Here is a 23,285-nt window from a genome sequence, read left to right on the forward strand (position 1 = left end):
TGGGGTGCTGGCTCGGCAGAGAAGCAGGGCATGTGGATGAGGGTGCCCTGACTCACTGAGTTTTCCCGAGACCTCCAAATTTGCCCCAGGGCCCTTTCCATGAGGCAACAGGAAACCCAAGCGCTCAGGCCAGAAACAGAACATTTTGAACAATTTGAGGGGAAAAAATTATTCAGACCAATTTCAAGACATCTGAGAGCTCAAGGGGAAAATTGCAGCCACCTCTTCAGGCACTATTGTGTGTTCACGCCAAACCCCAAACAGCTTGGACCGAAGCAGCACAAAGGCTGTGAGTCCCCACATCCCTCCAGCAGGGAACTGGCCTGATGCCTGGGGGCTCTCGTCCTCTGGGCCACTGGGCACGTTCTCTCCTCCATGACTCCACTTTTCTGGACTCCCATTGTGTGTGGCTGACGCTCATGGTACCACCCACCAACTGGAGCCATCTCCTTGTCCTTTAGAACTCAGCTCAGACACTGCTTCCTCTGTAAAGCTTCCCTGGCCCTCCAAGACATCCTACTGCATGTCCTGACACATTAATTGTGCCACATGCTCCTTGGGACTACTGTTTGCTGAGTCCTTGCAGGTACTGGGCTCTGAAAGGAGAGCTTCGGATAGGTGACCCCATTTAAAGGCACCACCACCTTATGTGTGTCATCACTCATGTCGAAAATGAAGACACTGAGGCTCAGAGAATTTAAGTCGCTTGTCTAAAGTCACAGCTAGTAGGTACTGGAGCTGGGATTTAGAAGCAGGGAGTGGACAGTGTGGAGGCAGAGGCTTTTCCCTGAACCATTTCTCCTATCTCTCTAGGAGCTTCCCAGGGAGGGAGAGGCTAGCTCTGCTGGGGGAGGGGTTAGAGTCAGGAAGCACTGTGGAAACTTCCACAGAGGATCTAGGTAGTAAAGGATGCACAGATGTCCACCAGGTAAATACAAAAAGCCTTCCCAATGGAAAGCACAGTGGGTAAAAAAGCATAGAAAGGCAAAATGGCATAGGGCCCTGGCTGTGGGTTCCTATATGTGGGGTGTGAGAAGGATATGAGGAATAGTGCTGGAAAGTCGGGCCAGACTCTGGCAGCACAACTGAGCCACAACCCTTAGAGACACACAGACAGACAGACAGAAAGAAAGACACACACACACACACACACACACACACACACACACACACACATATCCCACTAGGTCCAGAGTCTCAGTCTCTGTTTTGCAGGTGGGGAAACACTAGGGCTGTGATATAGGAAGGAGGGGGGAATGCTCAGATCTGACTGGAGACCCATCCCTCACCATCCCTCAAGGACCTCTTGGAGCCAGGGCAGGTCAAGGCCAAGGTTAGTCACCATTAATGGCAGTGGGGGTGGGAGCAATGCTGATGAACAGAAGGACACCTCTGGGAGGCATTTAGGAGACATAAGTTTTTAAAAATATATTTTTTGCCCCGTTTCTCTGGCATTTGATCATATTCAATTAGAAAAACTTTTTGTTTACTTTTAAGTTTTTTCCTTTAAAAAAAGGTTATACATGCTTATAACAAAAAAAAAATTGTTTTAAATGTAAGTGTATGAAGTAAAAAGGGGAAGTCACCTTCTTGTATATCCCCATCTATTTCCCTTCCTAGAGGTCATCCCTGCAATAAACTTGATTCTTCCTGAATTTTTCTAGTGGCACAAACATACCTGGTTATTCACATGTATAGGACTTTTTTTCTTTTTTTTTTCTTTTTTTTTTTTTTAATTTTTTTTTTTCAACGTTTACTTATTTGTGGGACAGAGAGAGACAGAGCATGAATGGGGGAGGGGCAGAGAGAGAGGGAGACACAGAATCGGAAACAGGCTCCAGGCTCTGAGCCATCAGCCCAGAGCCCGACGTGGGGCTCGAACACACGGACCGCGAGATCGTGACCTGGCTGAAGTCGGACACTTAACCGACTGCGCCACCCAGGCGCCCCTAGGACTTTTTTTCTTAATTAAGGGCTACATATATTCTTTGGCAGCATGATCTTTTTTTCACTCAGTAATATATGGTGAATGTCATCATTCACCCAAAAATAAATATTCAATGAGGGTCCTACTGCATGCCAAGCCCAGGGCCAGGAGGCTGACCAGAGCACAGCAGAGCACAGGGAGGTCCGGCTCCTGCCATCAGGGCTTTCACAGACCAACACGAAATAATTACGGACCATGAACAGGGTTGTAACGGGGGCTGCATGAACCAATAAGGGGTGCACTTCAGCCACAGGTAAAGGGAGCCCTCTCTAAAAACATTTAAGCTGAGACTTAAAACACGAGAGACAGAGAAGGAGTCAGAGGAAAGAACCCAGTACCAAGTCATCCCCAGGAGCTCAGGCCCAGGGAGCCCGTGTGAGCAAGGGAAGTGAGGCAGGTGAGGGGCTGGAAGGGGCAGAGGACTGGGCCTGCCAGGCCCTGCAGGTGGAGGTGATGACTTCTGATCTTGTTCTAAGCATAGCAAGAGGGTTTTAGGCAGAAGGATGATATTACCTGACTTGTGTTTTTAAAAGATCCCTCTGCACATTCTTGCCAACACTTGTTATTTCTTACCTTGTTTATTTTAGCCCTTCTGACAGGTGTGAGGTGATATCTCATCATGGTTTGATTTGCATTTATTTCCCTGATGATGAGTGATGTTGAGCATCTTTTCATGTGTCTGTTGGCTATCTGTCCTCTTTGGAATAATGTCTATTGGGGTCCTCTATTTCTTAATCAGATATTTTTTTGGTGTTGAGTTTTATAAGTTCTTTATAGTTTGAATATTAACTCCTTATCATATATATCGTTTGCAAATGTTTTCTCCCATTCAGAGGTTGCCTTTCTGCTTTGGCCAGTGTCAAAGAAATTATCGCTTGTGCTCTCTTCTAGGATTTTTATGGTTTGAGGTCTCATATTTAGGCCTTTTACCCATTTTGAGTTTATTTTTGTATATGGTGTTAGAAAGTAGACCAGTTTCATTTTGTTTATGTAGCTGTCCAGTATTGCAAGCACCACTTACTAAAGAGACTATCCCCAATGTATATGCTTGTCTCCTTTATTGCAGCATTTTTTACAATAGCCAAGATATGGAAACAACCCAAGGGTCCATCAATAGATGAATGGACAAAGAGGATGTGGGGCGTATGTACACACACACTCACACACACACAATGGAATATTACACAGCCGCTAGAAAAGATGAGATCTTGCCATTTGCAACCACATGGATGAACCTAGAGGGTACTACACTAAGTGAAGTAAGCTGGACTGAGAAAGACAAATACCATATCATTTTACTCATATGGGGAATCTAAAAAGACAAAGGAAATTATTAAACACACAAACAAAAAGCAGAATCAGACCTTCAAATACAGATAACAAACTGATGGCTGCTAAAGGGAGGGAAGTTGGGGAGGATGGACAAGTGTGTGAAGGGGAGTGGGGGGTACAGGCTTCCAGTTTTGGAATCGATACGTCGTGGGGATAAAAGGCACAGCACAGGAAATATGGTCGATACTGAAATAGCCCTGTATATGGTGACAGATGGTAGCTACACTTGTGGTGAGCATAGACAGCATAACAGAGAGAGATTTTAGCCACTACGTTGTACACCTGAAACTAATGTAACAATGTGTGTCAACTATACTCAAATAAAAAAATTTTTTAACAAAAAATAAAAGATCCTGTTGCCTATTCTTTGGAATCTGGATTACGGGGGATAAGAGTAAAGGCTGGGAGACCAGTTCAAATGTAGGATAGACAAAGTAACAACCCCCACCCCCAATATGTCCACATCTCATCCCTGTACCTGTGAATTTGTTAGGTTATATGGCAAAGGAGACATAAGGTTGCAGATGGAATTAAGGTTACTAGTCAGCTAATCTTAAAAGAGGGAGCCTATTCTGGATTATATGGATGAGTCCCATGTAATCACAAAGATTCTTACCTTACTGTGCAGGCCTTGTGAGGGCAGGGCTGTCTCTTTCACTGCTGTGTCCCCAGCACCCATCAGAATGCCTGGAACATAGTAGTTGTTCAGTAAATATGTGTTGAATGAATTCATTAATTAAATAGAAGGGAGAATCTAGGAAGGTCAAGTTTGAGGAAAGACGATGAATTCAAAGGTCAGCACTGTGCCTTCCAAGCAGCTCTGTGGCCCACTATAGCCATCAGAAAGATCTGGTAGGAGCAATGAACAACACATGGCTGGGGTAGAAAAGATGAGGCCCCTGCAGGGAAGGGCTCCCAGATGCCCCTGGCCTGTGAGGCAGCACCCAGAGAGTGTGGCAAGCCAGGGTTCCCCAAGGCAGGCGAGGCCGACCGGAGGTGGCTCAGCTGACATTATCCACTAATAGGAGGTCCTTATCACCTGGGATGGAGCCCGGTGCTCTACTTAATTCAGGAGAAAGCTACTCTCCGGGAAACAGGTGCCAATTTGCAGCAATCACAATAAGAAACATCCTCTCTCTGCCTGATGCAAGCCAACAAGGTAATAGGGCATTGTGCAGTGCTGCGAGATCAAAAGATTTTTTTTTCCCAAGCCCAAGGTGGGCACTTAATCCATCTTTGCTCTCTCTCTCTCCCTCCATTACAGCCCTCGAATGCACTATTTACAGGGCCTACATTAGCTGCCTTTTCAGATATTGCGCTTCCTCAAAACCACTTCAGAAGGAAAGTGAATTAGAAATGAATTTGAGACGCTGGCAGCGGCCTTCACCGCCTCCTCCCTGCCCCCAGGCCAGCAAGCAGCAGCTTCCAGCCTGGAGGTGGGAGCCCAGGCACACATGCTCCCTGGGACGCCACCATCCTCCACAGAGGATGCGCTGGCTCTGGCCCCTGGGCTGGGGTGGGAGCCATGGAGCTGAGGGAGGGCTGAGCACAAGGTGTGGGAAAGGAGATGAGGCAGGAAATGCCAAGACTGGGCAATGATGGGGGAAGCCAGGCTGAGACAGAGAAGCAAATCTGGGATGTGGCTCCTGGGGAAGGAAGCCATTTTGGACAATCCCTGACCTCTTGAGGGTCTCCTGGGAGGGCTGAAAGCCGGCCTTCTGCATGCAGCTTCCCACTTTTCTTTGCCTGGGCCTCTCCCTGACCGCCAGGGACCCCAGGCACCATTGCTAGGTTCAGGCAGTTGCCTGGGTGGGTGCCATATTTTTAGAGATCCAGGCCCAGCTTCCAGCATCTTCTCCACCCTGCTGCACCCCCCTCCCTCCCTCTAGACTCATCTAGCAATGCAACAATCCCTCTCTGATACACAGGCATCTTCCTAGTGTGGCATTCCAGGAAGGGTAAGAGAAGGCAGGAATGTGGGAATTTCTGTCCCCAGAGTGAAAGAAAGTTTCAACATAAAAAGAATGTTCCACCAGAAACCCCCCATGCTGGCTCCTCCTTTCACAGGTAAGAACATTGGTGAACTAAGACTAGGGACCTGACATTTCTGACCCATATCCAAATTCTTTGGCATTTATTTGATGAGTTTAAAATCTAGGTGGTACAACTGGAAAGAAACTTGGACTTCATCTCAGCTGAGGCTCTGGACCTGGAGTTGGGGGCATGGAGAAGAGAAGAGGATCCCAACCCAGCTCCCGCTCCACCTAAATCATCATATTTATTGGGATTTCACCAAGGAGTTTTAAAGTAAATGAACAATTTAACTAGGGAAGAAGCCAAGGGCCCACATCAAGCCAGTGGGCTTTCTCTCCCCACCACAAGGGAGGCAGACTCTCAAATGGCTTCCAGTGTTCCCTGCCTCCTGGTATCATGCCCTTGTGTAAACCCCCCCTTACAATGTAGGTTGGACCTCATGACTCACTTCCAACAAATAGAATATGGCAAAAGCGATGAGATGTCACTCCAAGTTAGGTTATAAAAAAGGAGATTCTAAGCAACTATGGAAAACAGTATGGCTGTTCCTCAAAAAATGAAAAATAGAAATACCATGTGACCCAGTAATTCTACTTCTGAGTATTTACCAGAAGGAAACAAAAACACTAACTCAAAAAGATATATGTGCCCCTCTATTTATTACAGTATTATTTACAGTACTCAACATACAGAAGCAACCTAAGTGTCCACTGATAGATGAATGGATAAAGAAGATGTGATATATTCATATGTATACATATGTATATATATATATATAGGTATGTATGTATATATAAATATACATATAACAGATTACTCAGCCACAAAAAGGAATGAAATCTTACCATTCATGACAACATGGATGAACCTAGAAGGCATTATGCTAAGTGAAATATGCCATATAGAAAAAGACAAATAGCACATGATTTCACTTATATGTGGAATCTAAAAACCAAAACAAATGAACAAACAAAACAAACAACAATAACAATAAACAGAAACAGACTCATAAATACAGAGAACTGGTGGTTGCCAGAGGGGAGAAGGAGGGTGAGGAGATAGACAAACACGTGAAGGGGATTAAGAGGTACAATGTTATAAAATAAGTCATGGAGATCAAAGTATGGCATATGGAACAAATTAAGTAATTAATTAATAAAGTTTCCAAAGGTCCTACTTTTGCCTTGCTCATCCTCTCTCACTTACTCTCTCTCCACCCTGTGTCTGAGGTACCATATTGTGAGCTTTCCTGTGCCAAGAGCCCTTCCTGGCAAGGATGTCTCTGGCCAACAAACAGTGGGGACCTAAGGTCTGTCAGCAACCACGTGAGTGAGGTTGGAAGAAATCTTCAACCCCCCACCCCCACCTGGCCTTGAAATGATGGCAACCCCAGCTGGCACACCAATAGCATCCTTGTGAGAGTCCTTGATCCCTATGAGGACCCAGCTAAACTCTGCCTGCCTGGTTTTCTGACCCACAGGAACTGCATGATAAGAAATGTTCATTGTTTTAAGCCACTAAGTTTGTGGAATAATTTGTTACAGTGCTACTAACAGCGAGTCCCTTCTGGAAGGCTGCTTTTCATGAGAAGGATGAGCAGAGGCAGCTGTGAAATTGTCACACTCTAGTCTTGGACTAAAGTAGGGAGGTCTAGGCACCATTATTGGCCCTGCCACTGACCCCACTCCATGGCCTCAGGCAAGATCCTCACCATTTGTGGGCCTTAATTTCCCCAGCTGTAACCATACCACTGGAGAGGACTCTGTGGCATCTCTAACTGCCTATGAGTCAAGAACCAGGGAAGGGAAGTGCAGCCTGAGGCCCTGGCCGTCAGAAGAGGAAGGGGGTAAAGCGAAGATGCCTCGCCACCCAGCAATACCCTTTCTGCTCTTTTTTCCTTATCTCCTCCAGCTCCTGTCCCCTCAAGGACCCAGCTGGGACCCAACTCAGCCACCCTCAAGGAGAGTACCCCTCAGGGGGCCTAGGTGCCACAAGGAGGCTCCAGAGACAAACATCCACTCCCTTCTTTCCCAGAGACCCCAGCAGCATTACAGGCCTCCTGCAAAGCAACAGGAATGCTCTGGGCCTCTGGATCTGTACCCCAGGTGGGGGATGGGTGCCCTTCTCACCACACCAGGCCTGGGATGGTCCCCAAGGTCCTACTTCCCCCCCCTTGAGCAGCAGGAAAGCCTGGGAAAAGCCAGGCAGCTCCAAAGCTCCTGGGGGATTAAAAACAAGCCCAAATAAGGGTCCATTTCTACAACATTCCTTCAGGCTGCAAGGGAATGCCAGACCAGGGCAGCCTCACCACAGGGGCCTCTTCCCACAGGGCCAGCCCAGGCCTGGAAGGGCTGCCTAGTGGCCGGCCCCTCTGCAGCAGGGCTGGCAGGGCTGCTCCGAGCAAATCTGTCCTCTTTGAGTCTGTTTTTCCTCTCATGGGCCTAGGGCAGGGGCTCCTGGGGGGCCAGGACCAGTCAGGGTCCCTCAGAGGTTCCCAAACCCTGACAGGCTACATCAGTAGGTTCTCTGATCACCCCAAAGGGTGCCCTGGCTGATTCAGCCATCCTGTGATTTCTCTCATGAGCTATCCAAACCTCCTAAACCAGGGTTTTCAACCTCAGCACTACCCACACTTGGGGCTGGAAAATTCTGTTATCAGGGGCTGTCCTGTGCATTCGAGAATGTTTAGGAAACATCCTTGGCTTCCACCCACTAGATGTCAGTAGCACACCCCCACCCCCACCCATTATAACAACCAAAAATGTAGCCAGACATGCCACCTATCACCCCCAGTTGAGAACCACTGTCCTAAATGGATTTAAAGGTCTTTTGCTAGTCCTGGCTGCAGGGCTGTGGCAACAGGAAGGCCGGTGGCAGACAAGAAGGAAATCTCACTGGACACATGACCACAAAGCCCTAACACACATTCTCTCTCTCTCGCTCTCGCTCTCCCACTTACTTATACACACACAAGGGTCATCAGAGCTGATAATCTATCCTTCCTAACACTTGAGAGGTCAGTATTAGTATGAACCTCAGGGGGCTAAGGGGCTTGTCCAAGGCCACCCAGCTCAGCTGGGGCTCCAGCCCACGTCTGTGGGCCTCCAAACCCACACTCTATGCCTGTTCCCTTCACCATTCTACATGATAGACTGATCTTCTCTCACTGGTCACACTTCTTCATGGGGCGCACCACCCACCCCCATGCCAGGGTGCCAGGTACCCGCACTCCCCGGCTCAGGCTGGGTTTCCTGAGCCTCCTTCACTGACTTTCACCTTCCAGTTGCTGAACTGCCCTGATCGAGGGCGATCGATTTGCATACTGTATCGATCTCAAGGACTGTGTAATATGTTTGACTTGTGGCACTTTGCATAATTTTCTGATTAAGTTACTTATTTAACCTATTGACCTTTTCTCTTAATTAGAGTATCTGGGTACCGCAAATGTTGAGTAGTAATCAAGTCGTGCATTTCTCTGAGTGGAATGCACGTCCTCACTGCTTCCCTGCTTCTTTGTGACTCTTTGCTTCCTCTGCAGTGGCTTGTGTTGAGCCAGCTGGTCCCCCACTTTCGCCGAAGGGAGTGAGAGGGATGCATGTGGGGCCAGGTCCTCTCCGGCCTCTACTGTGCAAAAGGTTCTCAGAACCTAGGAAAGGGCCAAGACAGGGGACAGCACTGGCTGAAATGAGTGTTCACAGCTGAGTGATGGAGACAGGGGCATGGGGCAGAGGTTTGGTCACGGTTATTTGTTAGCTATTATGTGTAACAAAACACCTCCAAATGTAGTAGCCTGGAACAACACCCATTTGGTATTTCTTAGGAATCTGTAGGTTGGTTAGACAGTTCTGAGGATCTGGGCCAGGCTCCAGTGAGTCAAGGATATGGCAGAGAGACCTGCCCACATTGGGAGAAGCAAAGAATTGGGACAGGTGAGACTTCCCTGTCCACTGTAGAGGAAGAGGTGTCCCCCACCCTGAGCACCCACCCGAAACTCCAAAGCCAAAAGTCATGAGCTTGGAGCCCAGGGAAGTGAGGGCTGAAAGTACAGTATACTACCACCTCTTGTCTTCACATCTATTTCTTGGAGGGTCTGAATTAAGACCCCCTTTTGAGGGTTCGTAAAAATCTTCCTGCCCTTCCCGTCACACGGAGGTGGGGGGAAGACTGAGAGCAGCTGTCCAAGCCCTGTGTGGCTCTGACCACCACCCTCTCCCCTCTGTGGCCACATCTTTTCCACTCTTCCCTCACTGGCCCCGGGAACTCCAATAAGGTTCCAGACCCCCAGGGCTCTACTACAGAATGGACATAGGACCTTCTCAATCCCCAAACCTGTCCAAAAGGCCAGAGTTAGCCCCAGGAAAGACTCAAGACCATTTTTCAGAGACCCCCCACCAGCATCTACATATGCCCTCTCCCCTCTGTGGGGGGCACTGCCAGTTGTTCACCAAAATCCACCCTCTCTTCCTCCCACAGTAAGAGCTTTTATTTTTGTTTTACAGCTTTGAGATTCTTGGCATACAACAAACTGCACACATTTAAAGTGCACAATTTGATGAGTTTGACACATGTATATACCCATGCCTGAAACCATCACCACAGTCAAGGCAGCGATCGTGTATCACTCCAAAAGATGTTCTATGCCCTTTTGTAGGCCCTTCCTTGCTCCTCCTCATCCCCAGGCAGTGAAAGATCTGTCACTACAGATTAGATTGTGTTTTCTAAAAATGTAAGTGGAATCATAAGTATTTACTTTTTCGTCTGACTTCTTTCACTCAGTATAACTGCTTTGAGATTCATCCACGTTGCTGCATCTACAAATGGTTCATTACTTTTTATTGGTAAACAGCATTCCATTGTATGGATGTACCACAGTCTGTTTATCTGTTCACTTCTTGATGGATCATTTCAACTGTTTCCATCTGGAACTAATACAAATATTACAAACAAGGTTGCTACATTCACATTATCAGTCTTTGAGTACACACACTCTCTTGGGTAAATATGCAGAAGTGGATTACTTGGATCATACAGCAGATGTATGTTTAACCATCTAATAAACTGCCAAGCTATTTTCTGAAGTGATCGTATGTTTTACGATCCCACAAGTGGTGTGTGAGAATTCCTCATCAACACAGTCTGATAAGTCCTTTTTATTTTAGCATGTCTAGTGGGAGTTTAGTAGCACCTCATTATGGTTTTAATTTGCATTTCTCTACTGATTAGTGAGCATATATTTTTTTAATGTGAAATTTATTGTCAAATTGGTTTCCATACAACACCCAGTGCTCATCCTAACAGGTGCCCTCCTCAAAACCCATCACCCACCCTCTCCTCCCTCCCATCCCCCATAAACCCTCAGTTTGTTCTCAGTTTTTAAGAGTCTCTTATGGTTTGGCTCCCTCCCTCCCTAACTTTTTTTTTCTTTCCCCTCCCCCATGGCCTTCTGTTAAGTTTCTCAGGATCCACGTAAGAGTGAAAACGTGTGGTATCTGTCTTTCTCTGTATGGCTTATTTCACTTAGTATAACACTCTCCAGTTCCATCCACGTTGCTACAAAAGGCCATATTTCACTCTTTCTCATTGCCACATAGTATTCCATTGTGTACATAAACCACAACTTCTTTATCCATTCATCAGCTGATGGACTTTTAGGCTCTTTCCATAATTTGGCTATTGTTGAAAGTGCTGCTATAAACATTGGGGTACAAGTTAGTGAGCATATTTTTATGTGCTTATTGCCATCTGTGTATCCTTTTTAAACTGGGAACAGGACTGATCAACTGCAGACTGTCTTCCAGCCTCTCTTGAGGCTAGGTGTAGTCACATGATTAATAGAATGTGAGAAAAATTCATTTTTTTGAGTTTCACTGATGCTTCTTTAAAAGAAAAGTACCTGCCTTCAATACATACATTGTCATTAGTCTGCTTTTGCTGCAATAATACTTTATAAAACCACCCCCAAACTCAGAGGCAAACAAACATGCATATTATTTACTTCTTGCTCACAGGCTCAGAGTAGCTGCTCTGTTCCCAACCAGGGGACAAGCTCCAGAGACAACAGCTACCATGGGTAGGTTCTGCTCATGCCTGAGGTCACAGGCTCCCAAAAAATCAAACAGAAACTGAGGAAGCTTCTTAAGGCCTAAACTTGGAACTGGGGAGAGGAAGTCTACTGCCCCCCCATGAAGGCAGATCAAAAAGAAGGGAAATTTTGTGAACAATCTAATCTCCCAGCGTGCTCTTGCCCTTCCCACAAGCCAGGACACGGTGTACCTGTGCCCACACCTGACTGTGCAGTGAGGTAACTATGGTGTGGGTGATGGAGCAACAGGATGGAGGGCACCCAGGTCCCTGGGAGTCCTTGTGGAACAGAACTGCCTGCACACTGCCCAGGACTGTTATGCGAGAACGAAATCACTTCCAGCTTCTTTCTTTATGACACCTGCATTTTTAACCCTCTTTGTTTCCCCAACCCAGACTTTCCCCTAACATATGCTCCAGCATTTCCTTTTCCAGCACAAGGAAATTTGTTTTTGTTTTGCTTTGCTTTAATCTCTTCTCAGGTGGGGGAAAAAAATTACCTAGCAAGCATTCTTTCATGTCTAGCAGCCCAGAAGAGGGAAGGTCTCGGGGTCAAAATGCAGAAGTAAATACTTCACATTACCACCCTGCCACATGAGCTACTCTGCTGCGTGTTTCCAAGAATTCTGTGAACTGACTAGTCAGGTTCAGAACACCGCCTTCCCCGCTCTCCAGCCCAGTATGTTCACCTTCCTCTCACACGGAGCTCCTGGCTCTGGTTCTGCCTCCAGTTCCCCCTTCCCTAGGCCTGTGGCTGGTCTCACAGAGCCAGGTGCCAGACCTGGCCCTGGAATCCGTGCCTCCCTCTAACTGGCAGCGCCTCCACCTAGCCCTGCTCCACTCAACAAACACTGAGTAACAGGCTCTGGCATCTCCTGAGGCTCCACGCTCATTAGCATGCTGGGAGGTAAGCGCAGGCAACCAGGAAGAATTTACCCTCAGCAACAGGCTTCTCACATAGAAGCCAAACACAGCCCAGCAGGTGTCGAGTGCAGAGGTGGGGGCCTCCAAATGCCTCTGAGTATGTTCCTTCTCCCGCTCTGCAGAGCCAGCCTCTTCCTCTCTTGACTCTATCTCCCGCAGCACTAGCCCTGTTTCTGTGCCCCTTTGCAGGCACAGTTGTCAGGCTGCTCTCCAGTGGGGGGGGGGGGGGGGGGGGTTGGGGCAGGGGGGCGTGGTTCCTGAGACCCGGAACACTGCCCCGGCCTCATCTACCACTTCTCCCTGCACATACTCTCTAGCCACCAGGAACGCCACCCAACACCAAGAGAGCCCCAATCTCACAGCCTGTTCTCTCTGCCCTCAAAGCTCTCACCCTCATCTCTGCCTGGCAACCTCCTTCCCATCCCAGGTCCTGGTTAAATGACACCTCCTACAGGAAGCCTGTCCCTTGGCCCCCTCACAACAGTGGCGGCTTCCTCCTCTGGCTTCCAGTGAGCCTTAAGCATCTCTGCTCTGGTTCCAGCCCCTCTGCACCACTGTGAGATATCTATCTATTTCCTCTCACCCATCACTCTGTGCCTGCTTTGAGGGAAGGGTCGAGGTCTTTTTTATATTTGGGTCTCCAGCACCCAGCTTAGTGCCAAACAAATGACAAGTGTTAAGTCAGTATTTGCTGGTGACTGGAGGAATGAGCAAAAGGAGACAAGTGAAGAAATAAATAGCCAGTTAGAGGGAAGTCTGTTTGGGTGCACTTTTCCCTTTCCAGCACTTATCTCCGTTCAAATATGCATTATATATTTATTTACTATCTCCTCTTCCACTCTCCTGGGAGCTCCATGAAGACTCAGCCTGCATCAGTTTTATTCACAGCTATGTCCTCAGTACCCAGTTCAGAGCCCGGATTTTAGGAGGTACACAGTAAGTATTTGTTGTAGAAATGGAAAAATTGGGCGAATATTGAAAGGGAGGACCAATAGATATGTGAGGGGGGAGCAGGGTAAAGGCAAGAAAGATGCAGTCAGTTCTGTAATCTAGAGAGACCAGGCCAATTCTTCTTGCGGACAGACTGCTCTTTTCTTGCAGGGAAACCCCCCCCCCCCCCCCCCCGCAAATTCAGTCTTTTGGCTTTACAAAGGCAAGGCCCCCAGGATTCATCTAATAAAGTAGGTTAAGGAAATCCAGCATTTTTACCAAAAAAATTTCTTTACAAAATAATTATTAAGAATCTGCCCCGTGGACAAAGACAAACCTCCATACTTGGTTCTCTAATGTTAAAAGTGGCAGGTTTTTTCCATTGGTTCTGTTTTGTTATTCCTGATGAGTGGGAGGTAGAGGTTTCATGGTCTTAGGTCCAGGGAAGGGAATGAGTGGAGAGAAGACCCTGGGCTGAGTGGAAATGGCAGCCCCCCTCCTCAGGCCCTGCCCACGATGGCTGGCCACCAGCACCAGGGAGAATTAGGCAGGGAAAGGGCTTCTGAGGATGAGTTGTACATAGCAGGCCATGTGAATTTTGACGTAGGAGGTCTAGTTTTAAATTTTCTCTGTGTGCCACACTTTCCTGAGAATATCTTCGATGTAATCCATTCCCCCACGACGACTGATGTCAGTGGGGCCTCAGAGAGTAGGGAAGGCTGCTGTGCCCATGCCTGGGGCCAACTGCTGTGGGGGGAGGAGAGGGATCTGGAGAAGCAAGGATGGCTGGGAAGCATGAGGGGACAAGCCCGCAAGTGCAGCTCACACGAGGGGATGACAAGCAACAACCACCACAAGTATACACTCCCCAGAGAGCCTCCGGGAAATTCAGGTAGGGCGGAGATCTCCTTTCCTCTTCCTAGAATAGTAAGGGAAAGAATGACTGTAAGAGCCCGAGAAGAACAGATTATTAATGGATGGATGGATGGATAGATGGATGGGGGAATGGGAGGTGGATAGGTTGGGGGGGGGGTGTGGACGGATGGCTATGTGGATGGATAGATGGGTGGATCGGGGAGATGCAGGGATAGGAGAAGAGACAGACAAGGTGGTGGATGGGCAGAAACATGGATGGATAACTGGCCACTATCTCCCCACCTACAGTTAGGTAAGCCCAAACACAGTGACTGGCCACTTGGATGTCTGAATTATAAAGGAAACGGGTGAACGTACTGCCCATCTGGGACTCCCTTCACTGCTTAAAGTCCTAAAAAACAAGCCTATCTCTTGTGCTTCCTGGCAACCCTTGTCCCATGCTGATGCATGGATGTGCCTCAAACAGCTCAAGGGAAGAAAGCTCCTAGTTAAAATATTCAACTGCAGAGCTAAGAATGCACGCTGATTAGCCGAGTGCGTCCCAGGCCCAGCTACTCCACTCCACAGCAGCAGCCTGATTAGAGAAGGAGGCAGTTCAATCAGCACAGACTTCAGCATGCACGCAGGGCCTGAGCACAGCTACCTCTCCGCAGGCTGGCCCCCCTGAATGCACAGGGCAGGCAGAGGGATGTGGCTGTGGCTGTTGCTGACCTTCAGGAAGTCAGCACTGACCCTGGTCTCCTGCCCATCTCTCTAGGACCTGTTAGCACCTCACAGCCAGTCAGGCTGAGGCTCCCTGCTGACGACCCACCATTTAATCATTTAATCATCACAGTAGCTGATTTTGTTACTATTCCCATTTTATAGATGAGGAGACTGAGGCTCAGTGAAGTCAGGTAGGCTGTAGAATTCTAATTCAATCCCAGGTCCTCAGTGCCTGGATAATGCTGCCCCTACCGCAGGAATCTGACAGTAAAGGAGCCCCGTCAGGGGTCTACAGAGACTTCTTCCATCCAGAAGGGCTGGCCAGGTAGGATGAGATTCATCAGAGAGCCACTCCTTTTGTGGGCCCATTTTGCTTCCCAAAGTGCCAGTCTCCACAGACCCCCATACATAGACCCACCTGCAGCTTCCAGACACCCCACCAGACCCCCAGACCACGAGAAATGGCCCTTCACCCTGGCCTCGCAGCCCTGCCCTCTTCCTGCAGCCCTTACACCCAGGCCCAAGGACCTGGCCTCCTGCTTGCCCTGAACTGGTATCGCTGGCTCCGGGGGCCCCCACCCATCCCAACCCCTCTTCTTTGTCGGAGCTCCCTGCTCCCCTGCCTGCCCAGACCCACAAGTTCCTCCTCAGTCCTCCCAGCATCCCCCTTCCTGTCCTGCCTCTCACTGTCCCTAGCCTGCATCACTCCTGTGCCCCGGCCATACCCAAATGCTATAGAAGTCACCCAGGCTGCTCCCACGGCAACAATGCCATTCACTTCCCTCTTCTGCCTCCTCCTCAGCCACCAAGGAAATGTCAACTCCTCTCTCCTGCCTCAACTTGGGTGTCAGTTTCTTGATGGAGCCTTTTAAGCTGCTCTCCTCCTCCTGTCCCAAGACTCAAATAACCACTCTTTCCTTCAAGTCCTCCTGGGTTTCCCCTCTCCTTAGAAGCTCAATAATACTTGAGTGTTCTTTTCTCCTCTCATGTTTGGCTATTCTGTCAGTCTGTCAGATTTTGAAGGTAGAATCTCTCTTCCCCTTTATTTCTCCAGCACCCAGCTCAGCGTAAGGGCTTAATAATGCTTGACCAATCACCCAATGATTGTCAGAACCAACCACACCTGTCCAGCCTAGCAAACTGCCTGGCACACTGCAGTTGATTAATAGGTGAATCTGGAGGGTGGGTGGGGACTGGGGAAGAGTCAAATGTTCAGCAGAGGTTCAAATTTTTGCAGAGTGGACACGAGACTTGAGTCCCCCCAGAGTGAGACATCTTGAGAGCCTCCTCTCCCCCACCAATGAGCTGCAATAGGTCCAACATAGTTTGGCAAGAGCTTCTGGGGTCTTGTCCTGTTGAACTCGCACTGCTTGTACTTGTCTCCAGGCATAACAGACAATGAATTGTGGCCATAAGGTCAATCAGATGAGACCTGATGACCGAAGTGCATCATAGGGCTAGGAAGAGAGATTATTAAGCAGTAGAATGAAAGCTCTGTTCCCTGCGTATTTGGCCAACTACGAATTGCTCCAAGGCACACATTCTGGGATCCTCCATACATCAAACCAGTTCACAGGTCCAAAGCCAAGGCCAACGGATGACAAAGTTACCCCATACCCAGCACAAGAATTTCCCCAGTGAGTTTGTTTTCTAGAAACAGAGACTAATTTGATCCATTCGCATGTGTATCCCCTGCCCTTTGACAGGCAGAGAATCACGAGAGCTACAGCTTTCTCAGTTTCTTCTTGAGCCACAGCAATAGAGCAAGAACATGGCTATAGATGCGGCAAAACATTCAGTGCTAATTCTCTAAGTTATTTGTATGTCATCTTATTTCCCATAAAATAAAGATGAGAAACGTTTTTAGTGAACCCAGAGGATAAGACTCTCATTGGGTTACTCTGAATCTCTCTTTCTCTCTCTCTCATTTTTAAGTGTAAAACATTAAGTTCCATTAGGAAATGTCCTCCTCTCCTTCCCTCCCTTTGTCCTTCCTCCTAAGATCCAGGTACTCCTGAGAAAACATGTTACGCCCTGAAACTAAGCTTTGACCATTAGGGTGTAAAGCACAAGGGTAACAACTTCCTTAGACCTTTTTTAAAAGATAGCTGGGATGCCCTTTCTCTTCATTCGCTCCTTCCTCTGTCCTCGGCCTGGAAGGCAGATATGTTGTCCAGAGCTCTAGCTGTCACCTTGGATCATTCAAATGAGAACCACATTCTAGGGACAGAGAAGCGTGAACCGGTAGGAGCTTAAAGGAGCAGAAAATTTTATGAACAAATGCCTTTCTTACCTCTAAACTTTGTACGTGAGCGTGAAATAACAATTTCTCTTCCTTTCTATGTTTTTTAAGTTACCACTTGTTTGGGTCCCTGTCATTTTGCAGCAGGACCCCACACAGGGTTCCATTCCTGCCCACTAATCTCAGTTGGCATCATCTCCAGCAGCCCTCAAATGGAACATGGTCAGATTCTCCATCCTCTCCTCCTCTCCCAATAGGCTCCATGGTTTTTATGCATATTGCTCCACAACTACCTCCGTAGCCTTCGAAGACCAAAGGAATGTACATTATATATGTACATACTTATATAAAGTATAACCTTCGTCGAGCCAAAAATGTGTGTTATAAACAACCTAAGTATTGAATATGGCAAAAGTAATTAACTCACTTATAGGATAATGGGTGATTTTTATGCCCTCCTTTTTCTATATGTTCTTGTTTCCTTCAATGAGCACTTATTACTCTCAATAATAGAAAATAAATAACCTGGTAATTTAAAATAATAAAAAAATAAAAATAAATAAATAAATAAATAAATAATAAGAAAAAATAACCTGGTACAGCCCAAATTAAAAAAAAAAAAAAACATAGAAATCCCTCTGCAGACACCTCAAAAGTCCAGAGGATAACTGGGATTGCCAGAATGGGCAAAGAAAGGACTGATGCCCCTCTTAATGTGCCATGTGTGCAAGGCATATTTGGTCAGTCACCAGGCTAAGTGACTTGCATATGCTATCTCTAGTCCTCATAAACCCCAAATGCAGGTATCATCTCCATGTCCTAGATGGGTAAACAGGAAGCTCAGAAAAATTCAATTATTTTCCCCCAAGTCACACAGCCGATGGAGCATAGCTGTAATTTGAATCCCGGTCTCCCCAATGACAAAGCTTGCACTATTTTACTATATGAAGCTATTTCATTTACCTGGATTTTGGAGTAATTGGACCTACATCATCATCCTTATTAACAGGCAAGGCTCTAAGCTGTTGGTTATAAATGAAAGAAACTCCAACCCAAATTAGAGTAAGAAAAGGGAGCTACCTGGCTCAGGAAACTGAAAAGTCTGAGAGTAGTTTCAGCTGCAGCTTCACGGGAGCTCACACCGTATCAGCACGGCTCGTTTTTCTCAGTCGTTTGGCCTCTTTTCACACCTCTGGGTAGCAACCCGCGAAACCGCTCTAACTTACGAGCACCCGGGGTTTACGAAGAGAAAAAGCAGGCATCTTTGTCCCAGAATTCTCCGCAAAAGCCTTTTCTCATTGGTTCTGGGCGAGTCACGTGCCCACCCCTGCCCCAATCACCGTGGCCTCAAGAGCACTGCAGGTGGGGTTACGTCCCCTTAAAAACAGCTGAAAGCTGAAGAGATACTTCCCGAAGCGAATTCCGCGGATCCACGGAGGAAAGGTGCTAGGATGTCGGGGGCGCAACAGCAGCGTCCCCCGAGTTCCCAGAGCGTGCACTGCGCCTCCAGTGCCCTCAGCCTTGGCCACCGTGGGAACCACTTCTCTATGTAAACACTCGACACAAAGCCACCCCACCACTGACAAGTGCCCAGCCCGTGGAAAAATGGCTTCTGTAGGACCCACTTATTCCTTTCCCAAATGGATTTTGTTCTTCTTGAAATCCTTTAATGAGGAGCAAACAGGCATCACACATATATCTGGATGTGGATTCAGGGCCAGAGGCATTTGATGATTTATTAATTGACCCACCAAATCTAGTGCGTCTCTATGGGCCAGTGCTAACAGGCCATTTCATTCATTACTCTGCCAAGTTTGACTCCATGAAGCTGATCAGTTCAAGTCAACAAGCATTTATTAAGCACCAACTATGTCAGAGACCCTTGGGCTGGAAATGCAGAGACGGAGATGACCCAGATCATGTTCACAGCCTAGTGGCTGGGATAGGCCTGTAAGCGAATGTTTTCAGTGTTGTGCAGAAAATTTTGTGTTGGTTTCCTAGGGCTGCTGTAGCAAACTAGCACAAACTGGATGGCTTAAAACAACAAAAATGTATTCTCTTACAGTTCTGGAGGCCAGAAGTCTGAAATCCAGATGTTGGCAGGGTTGATTCCTTCTGGGAGCTCCAAGGAAGGAACCATTCCATGTCTGTCTCCTATCTTCTGGTGATTGCTGGAAATTGTTGGCATTCCTCGGCTTTTAGGCACATCCAAGACACAGGGTCATCCCCTCTCTGTACGTGTCAAGTCTCCCCCTGCCTTTTCTCTTATAAGAACAGCTGTCATTGGATTTAGACCAGATGATATTTAAACCAGAATGCTATCACTGCACGACCCTAACAATTTCATCTGCCAGGACTCTTTTTCTAAATAAGGCCACATTCATAGGTTTCAGGTGGGCATATCCTTTGGGGGTCACCATCCCATTCACAATAGTCACTGTGCAGGGTACAGAGAAGTCAGAGAAGGGAGTGGTTTTCTGTCTCTTCTGCCTTCTGTGATGGCAGTGTTGTCCTCACAGAAGAGGGCATGGTTGAGCTCTCCGAGAGGAGAACAGGAGTTTATAAAGGAATATTCCAGGAAGCAGCAGATGATGAAGTAAAGCCAGGAGGATAAGCCATCAGGACACTAACAGCAGTGTGGCATGGCTGGGACATGGAAGGGAGATTGATGGAAAATGAGGCTGGAGAGAACAGTGGAACCAGGCTTGAGAGCCTTGCCAAGGAACCTAGACTTGATCCTATGGGCAACATGAATCCACCAAAGAAGGAACCAGTTTATTCTGTGTGAGTGAGTACTCAGTTTAACTTTTCTTATAGCTATTTGCATTTCCTTTGCAGTCTTGGAAAATAGTAAATTGTGAGCTACTTAATGGCAAGATTCACATTTGATTTACCTTTGCACAATGCTCATGTCAAACACATAGTATGTCCTCGGCAACTATGTTCTATTTAATGAATGATCTGAAAAGGTGATTACTAAGGGCAGGTGGCCTCCAGCTCTCGCCCACGAGAGGCAGTGTGGGAATGAAGCACAGAATTCATGTTTGTGAGACTGTGTCCAAATTGCAGTTCTGCCACTTGTGAGCTCTATGACCTCAGGCAACCTCTTCACTTTCTGCTTCTCAGTTTGCTTCTCTGAACGATAGAAATAATCATCACCGTCATAAACACCACAGGTTAATGTCTGAACCTCAGGCAGTGCGTGGCCTGCCATATGCAGTCTCCAATAAACAGGAGTTGGATCTGAGGAGGCTAAAGTGCCGAAGGAGTAGGGGCCCAGAGCTAGGCTGGCTGTGTTAGCATCTTCAGCAGCTTGGAGGCCAGAGGCTCAGGGGGACGCCAATGACGCATCTGGCATTAGAGCAGCTGCTGGCTGTGGCGGCGTCAGGGATGATGCTTCCGTGACAAGTCACGGAGCTGCCTCCACAGCTGCTCACACACTGTGTGGTTGTCCCTCTTAGGGAAGTAGGGGTTTCTCATCCCCAAAGCTGGAAGGTGGAGGCAGGTGGGCTCCAGAAAGGCCATGCTGGAACGCTGTCCTGACACAAAGGACTTCGAGGCCTTCCTCCCTGACCCAGGTCTACCAGGCCTGCCTTTCAGCTCTCAGCTCCCATCACCCACCCTGGGAGTCCCAGGGATAGAGGTTACATGGTGCTTTGTGCTCCACTGCCTTTTCTAGGGCGGGGTTCTGGCTCTGAGTCCATGATCATGCTTTCCCTCTCTCATTTAGGGGTCCCCACAGTGGCATCCCTGACCACATCCACCTTCCACCTCCCTGTGCCATTTGAGCATCAGATTAACACCACCCTCTTCTCCCTGGCATCAGCTCACTCAGAGCTACAGTGCCTGAGGCAAACTAGGATGATCAGAATATGTCTCTGGAGGATTTGATTTGGGACACTGAGTCTATTAGCTGTAGGCTCAGGCTACAGGACTCTAGCATCCATTGGCAGTGGAGCTCACACCAGAGGCAGCTACAAGCCCCAGATATGGGAGGTATAAACAAGTGAACCTTCAGAGAGGGGAATGAAGCCCAAGCATGAAACAGATGAGACAAAGTAGCTAGGGAGGGGCCGTGGGATCTTGCACCCAGCTGTCCTTTGTGAAAAACCTTCCTTGTATCGGAACTAGATTGGGTGGGTTTCAGTTTCGTGCAACTTGAAAATCCTTTCTAGCAATGTGCGTCCCCTCCGGGTAGACCTGACTCTGTCTAAAAGGACTGACTCGAGTTTTTCATTCCTGTGCCCATGCCCAGCTCTGTGCACTCAGTCCCAACACAAGATGATAAGAGGTGACATGTCCTAAGCACCTCCTATGTGCTGAGCACACTCCAACTGTTAATTCTTTAAAATTTCATAGCAGTGCTTTGAGGAAGTACTAATTTATGTCAATTTTCTGATGAGGAGCTTGAAGTACACACAGAGATGTTAAGCGATTGTGCCGAGGTGGCCCAGCATTAAATAGAGGGGTCGGCCTCAGATTGCAGAGGCCACGCTTATAACCCCAGGCCATACTGGTCTGGGACACAGGAATCAATAAGCCTAGTTTCTGTCCTCGAGTCCAGTGATGAGATGGTAGAGCAGGAAGTTCTTGATGACCGTTGAGATAAGCAGAGAAGGGACATGCAGGAGGTACTGTGAGTCACACAAAAAGGAGCCACCAACTCCCGGAACAGTCAGAGAAGTCTTCACTGAAGGGTTGCCATTGAGCTGGACCTTAAAGGAGGTACAGGGCCTCATCAAGGTAGAAATGAAGGAGAAATCATCATAGACAGAGGGAACAGACACAAAGGTGTGCAAGGACGAACGCCTGGTGTGCCTTTCCCAGCCCATGCCACCCTCATTCTCTTCTGAAACGCTATTGCACTGACTGGGGATGCCCACAGGCTAATCAAATGCCCAAGCGACAGGAGCTGTGCTGGTCTCCTCTGTATCCACAGAGACACATTTATGTGGCTGCTCTCTGCCTCTTTAAACCAAGTGTCCCACCCCAGTGCTGTGCAACAGAGCCGATACCCAAGAGGAACAACTGCTATAACCTCAAAGCCTTTCTGTTTTTCTGTATCCCAGTTCCAGGGATAACAACCCCTGTGGCAGGTTCTGCCTTCAACCCCTCCCCGCCCCTCCAGGCTTGCCATCTGATCCTTTCCTCATTGCTGACCTCACCCAGAAAGTACCTCTGTCCACACCAGTATGGCCTATGCCTGAGCCACCCAGCATCCAGGACCCTGTCCTGTCTCTCGCCCATGTGGCTCCCAATGCCCTGGCCTACTTGTCTCTCCTTTTCCCCCTAAAGGGACTCAGAGTACAGAATGTTTGTGCTGCTTCTCTGCCTGACAGTAAGGCCCTAATAAACTCTGAAAAGCCCTCCCATTGGATCCTGCGCTAATTACAACAAACAGAATTCTTAATGTATTGCTGGGCTCCCTAGGAAAAAAAAAAATGGAAATTTCCATGGGCACACATGACCAAAAAAAAAAAAAAAAAAAGAGCAAGATCAGCAAACTGAAACTCACATGGAAAAGGCAGGATTTCTTTGAAGGCAAATATCAATGCTGATAAGGAGACTAAACCCTGTGTAGAAGGCAAGGTCAGAGATCTGAGCCTAAGACTCCACCTTTAATCAGGGGGCCTTTGAAGGGGATGAAATGGGGATCCAGATCTCTAGAGCTCCTTTTCCCTCAACAAAGGTATATATCAATTTTCCCTGAAATAATCACCTACCAACCTAGGTCCAACAGGATTCTCAGATAAGTTCAATTCAAAATGAGCTCACAATAGAAACTACCAGACAGATATGAAACAAGTGAGAATCAGCAAAATGACAAACAGATTTTAGATATTGGAATTGTAATATACAGACTATAAAATAACCCTACATTAAATAAAGAACTAAAATATGGAGCTAAAAATGTGTAAGGTTCAAGCAACTATCAAAAATAGCCAGGAAAATATGAACATGAGTAACTTAGAACTTGCAAAAGTGAAAAATAAAGCTGTTGAAATTAAAAATTAAGTGGTTAGGTTAAACAGCAAATTAGATACAACTGAATAGAGAATTAGTGATCTGGAAGACAGAACTGAAGAAATTTATGAGAATGTAGTTCAGATGGAGATATGGAAGATATAAGAAGGTAAGTAATATGAAGGATAAAATGAGAAGGAGTAATAAGAA

Source organism: Prionailurus viverrinus, chromosome D1 (assembly GCF_022837055.1).
Source record: "Prionailurus viverrinus isolate Anna chromosome D1, UM_Priviv_1.0, whole genome shotgun sequence".
Lineage (NCBI taxonomy): Eukaryota > Metazoa > Chordata > Mammalia > Carnivora > Felidae > Prionailurus > Prionailurus viverrinus.